Here is a 9735-nt window from a genome sequence, read left to right as displayed (position 1 = left end):
TAACTGATGTCTGTTCACATTCCATTTTAAACATTAATTTTATGTATGCTCTTATTTGAAAGATGTCTAAAATGAGTCATTACTCAAGTTGAAAGATATTTTTGTTACTTTTTGTTGATAAAAAAATTCTTTATTTGTTCTTAAAAAGCTATTTATTATTTACAGTGAATTACTTGCAAACCTATATTTTAGGTCCCCGGTAGTTTGCCAATGTTTTAAAATTTAACACAGTTATAATATTTTACATGTGCGATACACTAAAAATACTGTTATTTTTTATCCTACAATATGCAGTTTCCTGATAGCAATATGAACTTCATATCATTATTATTTTTAGGCTTAAATGCTTATTTCGTTCTCATGTGAATTTTTATTTAGTATCCGGTTTTAAAAATGAAGACATTGGGTTCCTATGTTATGAAAAGTGTATGAATAAAGTCATTTCCGTTAAGTTGACAGCAACAACGTTAAGTTCATGCTGATGTGACTGTATTTTTTCTTTTCTCTCTTCCGCTGTTCAACTTTTTTTTTCTCTTCAGCTTTTTCTTTGATGATTTGTTGAACTTGTTCTTTCTTGTTGGATTTTATTCATATATTTTTCATAACATCCCCTAATGTTTTCATTTTTAAAATCAGATACTAAACAGAAATTCATCTCTTAATATAGGGACGAAGTAAGCATTTAAGTCTTATTATTATTATTATTATTATTATTAATGTTATTATGTGGTTTAGCAAGTAAATTCTCATAACTTTTAGGAACATAAATATTAAAGAATTTATATAGTACTTCTAAAAGTACGTTTAAAGTATTACAAATAAAAATGAACGTAAATGTTTAGAAGGTTAAATTGATTTTAAGTACATATTTTAAAATATTTGAATTAATTTACGTGAGATTAACTCTACCTGCATATCTGTAGGTCATGATAACTTTATTAACCATATATGCGTAGCTAATTTTGAATTATTTCTAATGCAATTATTATTTTAATTAACTTTTACTACTTAATTTCATGACTATTAGATTTTTTTTCTTTTTAGATTTATAATTTAAATTAACGACTATTAATTTAAATTTTAGTTGATTTATTAATATTAATATTCCTTCATTCAATTTCCATTCAATGAAATAATTGAAAAAAACAAACAAAATTTTATGGGTTCAATACTTATTTTGGTTGATATGTTTGTTTAAAGTGGTCTTATCTTCTTTTATTGTTATTTTGTAAAAACGTGACATAAATATGTGACAACCAATTGACATAACAATGTTAAAAATCTTTGGCCTTAATTAAACTTTCTCTATTACAATTAAATTTACTTTTACTTAATTAAACTTGAATTCACTATCATGAAACTCTAATTGAAAACTTCTTCCCTCCCCTCTTTGTTTTCACACGTTCTCCTTCTCTCGAACACACCTAACATTGGGGTGTCCCTGTGGATTTCGTAGGATTTTCTTCTTTTCTTTTGTCTTAGGTTAGGAGTCGTCTTCTCCTTTTCTAGTTAGGGAGTAATTGGCTGGGTTGAATTTAGGTTATGTTATTTGAGATTTCTTTTCTATAGGTTTTGATCTTGCGATTTCGGACTAGGATTTTTTATTTGGCTTATGTTATTTGAGGTTTTTATTCTTGATTCTTGTTTACAAGTTTTGATCTTGTGATTTGAGGCTAGGATTTTGATTTGGGTTTAGTTATTTGAGGTTTCTGTTCTTGATTCTTGTTTACAAGTTTTGATCTCACGATTTGAAGCTAGTGGTTTGATTTTGCTTATATTATTTGAAACTTTTGTTCTTGATTCTTCTTTTCATGTTTTGAACTCCTAATTTGGAACTAGGGTTTTTATTTGAAATTTTGTAATTTTTTTCGTTTGGAGGGTGATAGTTGTAGTTTGGGGTTTCTAGTGGTGGTTGGGTCTTCTAGGTTTAGCAAGAAGAAAAAGATGAGAATCTATTAAGAATAACTTTTGCACAAGATTAACTTTTATTTTTTAATTTTATATCTCAATTGACATCAATCACACAATCAATAATGCTCATTCAATTTTGGTTAGGAACAATTATATCATTAATGTTTTTAACACCATAAACAAAAAAGACCAACGTGAATCGTTTTTACAAAATATAAAACAATTGTGAATATCTAAAATAAAGGTAGGACCACACTTTCAACAAACCTACCAAACTAGGGACCAAAATAAGTATTAAACCAAATTTTATATTTTCTTACTAGGAATGATATATTTTCAAAATATTATGTATTTATAAAAAAAAATGTATGTTTGATAGTAAAACTGAAATATATTAACAAGAACAAACACTGAATAAATAAATCAAACGAAATGAATATTTAAATTTTTTCTTAAAACTTATGAGTTCGAAATTACTTTATGCCAATATCTTACTTATATAAAAAAGTAAATAGCTTTAAATATATTGAATTAAATATAAAATATTCTAAATATTCTTTTTATCCAGATTTGTAAGCATAATTTTTTTATTAACAAACGACTTATTAAATGACTATTTGGTGAATGTATATTTGTACTTTTTTCATATCTGTAAATAATAAAATTTTCGATTCTACTATTCTATTCTAACTATTATTTGTTTGATTTATTGTTTTCAAAAATAGCCATAAACAATTTTTTTGAAGCATAATGTATAACAATTTTAGATGTGGTATGCTATTTGTAGATTGGTATAGGGTATTTCCCTGAGTTTGGATTGGATTCGAGAGAAAATAAAATATCAACGAATTAATTTTCATTTAATTTATTTTTGGGTTTTGCTTCCTTCACCACCACCCCTTCTCCCTCCATCTCCACTTTACTGTTTTGCCATTCACTAAAATTTTATTTTTAAGGTTATTATTTTTAAATTTTTACCCACTCTCAACTCATTCCACTAAGGATCTATTATCAGTCCTAGTAAAAAACTTTTCTTTCATTTTAACGTTAGTGAGAAGTTACAAAGGTTGGTGGTGGTGGAAAGAACTGATCAAGCCTGTCGGGTCTCAGTGGTGGAGTGGTGCATTCAGTGGTGGTGCTTCCTCCAGGTGTGTAATAAAATAAACCCTAAAATAATGAACATCCTTCAGCGGATGTCAACATCCGTTTAAGGTGAAGATATCCGTCGACGGAAGTCGGATATTCGTTGAAGGCCAAACGGATATCCCACATCCGTTTTGGCCTTCGCGGGGACTGTTAGGCGGCACACAATCGAACCAGCGGCGACAACAAACCATTAACAGTGACAAAATAACACATATTCAAACCACACAAATAGTAATAAACCCTAAACTAAACTACCTAACATAAAAAATGAAGAGAATAGTGAAGAAAACCAACCTGAAAAAACGAAAACAAGCTGCAAAGAACTTGATCCAGGCTGCTCCTCCACGCTCGTCGACGCTCTGGACGCTCCTCGACGCTCTGAACGCTCCTCGACGCTCCTCCACACCACGACGGCGACGCTCCTCCACACCACGACGACAATGGAAGATTTCAAACCAAAAGAAAAACTGGGAAGAAACAAAGAAAGGAATGAAAGCGGGGAGGTGGGGAGGTGAAATAGAAATGGGGAAAGGGGAAAAGAGTTTCGTGGGTGGGTGGTGGGAAAGTAAATTAGGGTTTCAAATGATTTAAAATAGGGTAAAAGTAAAAAGACTTTTAACTTAAGGATATAATTAGAATTAAAATAATGTGGGGAGGTGGAGGAAGTGTACAGTGGTGGTGGAGGGAGCAACAACCTTTATTTTTTCAAGATTAGAATCAACCCAACTCAATGATAAAAATGTGGGTGTTACTCCCTCCACCACCACCACACACTGCTCCCTGCACCTTCCCATCTCTCTTTTGTCCTTCAGTAATATTTAAACGGATGTAAACATGCGTTGGATTCTTAAACAGATGTCAACATCCGTAGACGGATATCAACCTCTGTTGAAAGACAAACGAATGTCGATATCCGTCCAGAGATGTTAATATCCATTTAAGAATTGAGGGTCCACGGATCTTGACATCTGTCCAACCATATTCAAGAAATATGCAAACAAGAAGGAGTGTTAAGAGTAATAATAGCAGTAAAAGTAGCAGTTTTTTTTACATTCTACATGAGCATGGGTTCTGCACCAACGTGAGTGCTGCACATGAATCCATCAAACAAGGACTGACCCTAAACATGAGAATGCAGAACTTCATTTGACTAAGAGCACCATCTCCGTCCAAATCACCCTCCATTAGCATGCCCACGACCTCATCGTCTCTTACGTCTAAACCTAGCAAGTAATTGCTGATCTTCAAGCTCTCGAAGGTGACGAGACCCTTGTTCACGTCCATGAGCAAGCGAAAGTCGTTGCAGAGTTCTCCAATGAACCCTTCTACCCCCATGTGCGCAATCACGGAGGGGAAGTAGTCCTCGAAGTCCATAAGGTAGTCCAGTTCCATCTCCCGAGGAATATCCACCAACCCACATATCATCAATCATTTCACCACAATGTAACATATTTTACTTATTTTATTCCTTGGCTTGGCTGGAAAGAGGATCACGAGCATCCAAACTGAAGAACCACGAGCTACACAGACTCATTTTGGCAACTTGATTAAAATAAAAAACTAAGAGAACAAATGGGAAGGGGAATCAGAAATCGGAGGAGAAAAGGAAAAAGGAAGCATTGGCACAATGATGGCAACAATAAGAAAAGGGAAGAGAAGAAGCTATAGAAAAAGCAAATAAAAAGAAAGAGCAAAGCAAAGAAAGAATTTAGAATGAGGGAGGAGGAAAACACGAGTCTGGCAGAAAGAAACCTTCCTGAAACAGAGAATTTGGAATGCATGATGTCTACCTTTTTCTAATTTATCACGTGAATTAAATCTTACATTAATTCTCACAAATTTTACTTCCAAATTCAATCTCATTTACCTCCAAATTCACTCAAATAAACAAAAAAATTTACTTTCAAATTCTCTCAATCACTTTTTTCCAAATCCATTCAAATGAACAAGACCTTAAAGACGCAGGAGGTGCAAAGACACATCCGTATCTGTCACACTTTTTCAATTCACTTTTCTTCCAATGATTTAGGATGGAGGTGTAGGGATGTAAGAAAATTTAGGGTTTTAAAAAAGGTAAATAAAATTAAATAGTAAAAGTTAAATTAATTTAGGATATTTTTGAAATAAAAAAATAATAATGAAGAGGTGTAAAGAGTATTGGGATGGTGGAGGGAGCAATTCCCTAAAAATGGTAGTTCGTTTTATATCAATTGGATTCAGTTATATATAAATATAAAAAGATATATTTAAAAAAAAGTTATCCAAAAATCCGCACATAAATAATTCTATCAACAAAAATGCTTTCTTAGCGTAATTGATTAATATACATCAAATAAAAAAAATTCTATAAAAAATCTCCATAGTTTTAAATATTCATATACAATAATAAATAATAAGGGAAATATGTTATTATTATTATGGTTGGTGTGATTCTTCAAATTTTAGATTAAATTTGATTGATTTAGATCTAATTACATTAAAGATGTCACTCAATTTATTTAATTTAATTTAGATTATCGAATTGTTTTTAAGGAATAAATGTGAGATCTCGGAAATTTAAACCATGATTACTGTCAAATCTGTCATTTATTGTACTGCTGAGTCACCTGGCTGCTTCCATAAATGCACCGCGCCACACGTCCAGTGCATTAAAAACGCACTTTGCACTGCATGCACGAGCGCCATGTGTCGCGTAGAAGTTTCGGAAGTCAGAAGTGAGAGTGCAGGTGTCAGCAGAGGAGACGCTCGTTCGTTTGGGCGTGGAAATTAACAAAACTGAGTTTCGAAAAACGCTCTCTCACCTGCACGCACTCTTCTTCTTCCTCAGAACCAAACCTTTCATTTTCTCCAACTTCTCTCTAGAACCAGTTTACCTTCTTTCTTCTGTAACTCATCATCTTCTTCTCCGATCACGTTTCAGAACCGTAGAAACGTTCCTGGAGACGTGAGCATCATTCTGGACCGAACAGAATTTGGATCGGTACTGGTAAGTTCTCATTTCTAAGCGTTCGTCCTTTAGTTTCGTGCGAACCCTAGTTCTGGTTGCATGCATGAGTTTTAGGTCTGAGTCGTTTATGATTTTTGGTGTTTTAGATTAAGTGAAAGTTGTTGAACGAAACCTGAGGGTAGGACGCTGTTAGAGGTCGCACTAAATTTTGCTCTATGTGGAGTACACTGCTATCCAGGTAAGGGAAGCTTAATAATTTAGTTTATACGTATATGATTGTGTGCGAGCATGATAGAAATAGAATGTATGAGATGTATGCTGTGGTTGAATATGCCTGAACGATCGCTGTTATGCCTGAGTGAATATGGTATGTGTGGATTGATATGTATGAATTAGATACTGGTTGATTATAGTATAGTATGAGTGGTTAATATGAATTCTATAAAGTATGTGAATTAAATGATGAATCGGAAATTATAAGATCATGAATTGTATGAGAAATGTTGAGTTAGAATAGATGAAAAATCTGAATCTGATAAGTCCTTCTATGATAAAATACGTTCGTCATCGTACGGTCTTATACCGTTCGGTTTCTAGTCAATTACTTAAAAGGAATTCTTTTATTTGAAAAGAGTTCTGAAATTTAACGAGCGTTCCGTGAAACACCAAGTTGAGCGTTCGGCTCAGCCCAGTGGTAATCTTGTAAATTAAATTAAGTCATTATCCCTTATATTTATAAAACGGTAGCGCTCGGTCTTACACTGAGCGTTCGTCCTAAATAGCGCTCGGTTTTACACCAAGCGTTCGTCTTAAGTAGCACTCGGTCTTACACTGAGCGTTCGTCCTAAATAACGCTCGGTCTTATATTTAGCGTTCGTCCTGAGAAGTGTACGGTCTTATACCGAACGCTCGTCCATACCTTTGAATTGCAGAACGTACGTAAATAGCGTTCGTCTCAAATTATCAGTAAATGAATATTCGCTTTCGGTCATTGACTGGCGGTCGATCCTGTTAAACACTTGTTCTCAGAGTACTAAATATTCGTCTTGTTGTATCTTTATTCTTTTGAATTTAGTCCAAAGTCTTTAAATCCAAATTATTCTGAATCATTTATATTATATCGCTAAGAGTCGGTTCATTTAACTGATTCTCGCGAAAGTCACGTTCGTCATGTTCAAAACATCAACTTGATTATTTTTGAAAATAAGATCTCTCGGTCTCACTCTGGACGTTCGTCCTCGTTGTGTAGAGGATTGAACGCTCGTCTTTTTATGGAAGTGGAACATAGAATGAAAATGTAAATAAAAGGAAGTATTAAGATGTGCGAACCCTATAAGAAGGGAAATTATGATTTTGGTATTTGAACGAGCGTCCCATGGAGGGACGACTCATATATTGGATATTAAATTTGGTAAAGTATGACTGTGGATAAGTTAAGACTCGCTGTCCATCCTGATGTTCCGTGAATACTATCTTCATGTAGAGGAAGTATGTCATGTGTGGGAACGGCAGGAGGTCCTTAGTCCATAAGTTAACATGGGCGACGTAAGAACGGACTGACCTCGAGTGACAGCTGTTTGGTGTATCCCAGTTACTACACCACTCGGGTGCAAGGACGCTTATAACTACACAAATTCATACAGTCCGGACGGTCGGTCTAGTATTTATATATATATATATATATATATATATATATATATATATATATATATATATTGGATGATGTTGTGTATTGAAGTTATGTGTTTGTTTGAATTGAAATGTTGATGAATATGTTGAAGTATGAATTAAATTACTTAAGCTTACCCTTTCGTTTTCCTTGTGTTGTCGTCTTGTATATGTACGTTCGTCCTGTCCTTGCAATGATCATCCGTGTGGATGTGAGCAGATGGAGGTGCGTCACTTGAAGAAGTGCTAGAAGAAGAAAATTTGGAAGACGCTAACCTGGTGGATATGGAAGTTAAAGCCGAGCCTTAGAGCGCTCGCATGTTTATTTAGTTTTATTAAGTTTAATTGTGGACGTTCGGTCATAGTTTTGTAAGACCGTTCGTCTCTGAACTTCTGTCTTTATCGCGTTCGTTATTTCTGTATGTTATGCCGTTCGACTTTTAACGCTCGTTCGGTTTTGTAAGACTGCACTGTTTTATTAGTTTAATGTAATTAATTCTGATTATGATAATTACTATATTTTGGGATGTTACAATAAACATATATACAGTCTTCTTATCTTAATTTCTTTAAATTTTTTTGTGCATTTTATTAAAACATTCCACTATTTCATGAATAATTGAGTTCAACTGATCAGGATTAATATTGGCATTTGAGGTTGGGTATCGTTGCTCAAATTGTAATATTATACGAAGAAATTTATTGTTATATAACTACTATTTTTGTTTGAACTCTTTATATGTTTTTTTATTTAATTAACTTTTAATTTAATGAATTTTTTGTTTTCACTTTTTTTGTATTTAATATTTAAAAACTTTATATTTTTAATTGAATTTTTACTGTTTAACTTTACATTAATTATGGTGGCATGATTCTTACTTTATATAATCCTGTGTTTATAAATAAAGACATAAAAAATGATTTTACGAATGATATTCGAATATTTAATATTAAAAGGTGTATAAATAATTTTTTATTAAAACGAGTTTTATTTTATAAAAACTTTTAATTTTTTAAAATTGTTCTTTTTAAACTTTTTCTGATATTTTTTTAAGATTTTGATTCTATCATTCACCGTTTTAAAGATCCAAGTACACTTTAGCAATTTTTGGTGTAAAAGGCAACTCAATCAATCAATTATGTGAAGTTCATTTTTTGCTCTTTTAATTAAGTTTTTTTTTTTGCATGTAATGTTTAAGGGGTTTGTGTGTCGCCTTAAGTACTTCTATGTGAATCTATATTCTTTTATGATAATGAGAGTATGTTTAGATAATTAATATGATTTTTTTTGTTTAGCTAAAGCTACCTATATGAGTTGACGTGTGTGTGGAGCCACCGTGGAACTGTAATTTGCTTTTCAGGCAAGGGAAACTAATAAGTTATAATTGTTAAATTTGTATTTGTTGTTTAGAATGAGATATAACTGCTGAACTATTAATTAGATATGCTAAAATTTGAAATATTTATTTAAAGATAGATTTGTTATAGTTTTTAAAAAAATTGGAATATGAATTATAGTTTTTGAGTCAAATTATACTTATTATCATGTTCGAGAAAAGTAAAAATAGCTCACATGTACCATTAGACAAATTTGATATGCATTATTAAACTCTGAATTCTAATATGGTGATGGGCGAGATCTCAAAACCACCTTGTCCTAAGAGAAAAAATTGGATTTTAGATATTTCCATTTGTTTAAGTGCAAGTTGATTTCTCCATGTGTGGTTGGGCTGACTTGGTCGAGGTGGTGTTAATGATGAATTTTCCTTGAGTATCAATAAGTTGTTAGTGACAATGACGTAAAAGTTATTGTCAACGAGTCTAATGTACAAAGTGACAATGGTTGATGATAAAGAAAGATTGTTATTGTCAGATGTTTGTTTTAGAGTATGTGAGACTTTTGGTGAAGGGAGGATACGTTGATTTTCAAGTGAGTATTCATCAAAGTCCCACATCAAGTAATATGAAGAAGATAACAATAAGAATAATTAAAGATTAGAAGAAATTTTTTATTAAAACAAGAACAAAGATTTTGCTAACAATAAGAATAACTAAAGACTACA

General features: G+C 32.4%; 1 pseudogene; it reads right to left on the bottom strand.

The window, feature by feature from the left end:
* Window positions 1–4111: 4111 nt before the first annotated feature.
* On the bottom strand, window positions 4112–4449 carry LOC108335589 (calcium-binding protein KRP1-like; annotated as a pseudogene).
* Window positions 4450–9735: the final 5286 nt, after the last annotated feature.

Source organism: Vigna angularis, chromosome 10, assembly GCF_016808095.1.
Source record: "Vigna angularis cultivar LongXiaoDou No.4 chromosome 10, ASM1680809v1, whole genome shotgun sequence".
In the NCBI taxonomy this organism is placed as follows: Eukaryota; Viridiplantae; Streptophyta; class Magnoliopsida; order Fabales; family Fabaceae; genus Vigna; species Vigna angularis.
This window is presented reverse-complemented; position numbering and strand designations above follow the sequence as displayed.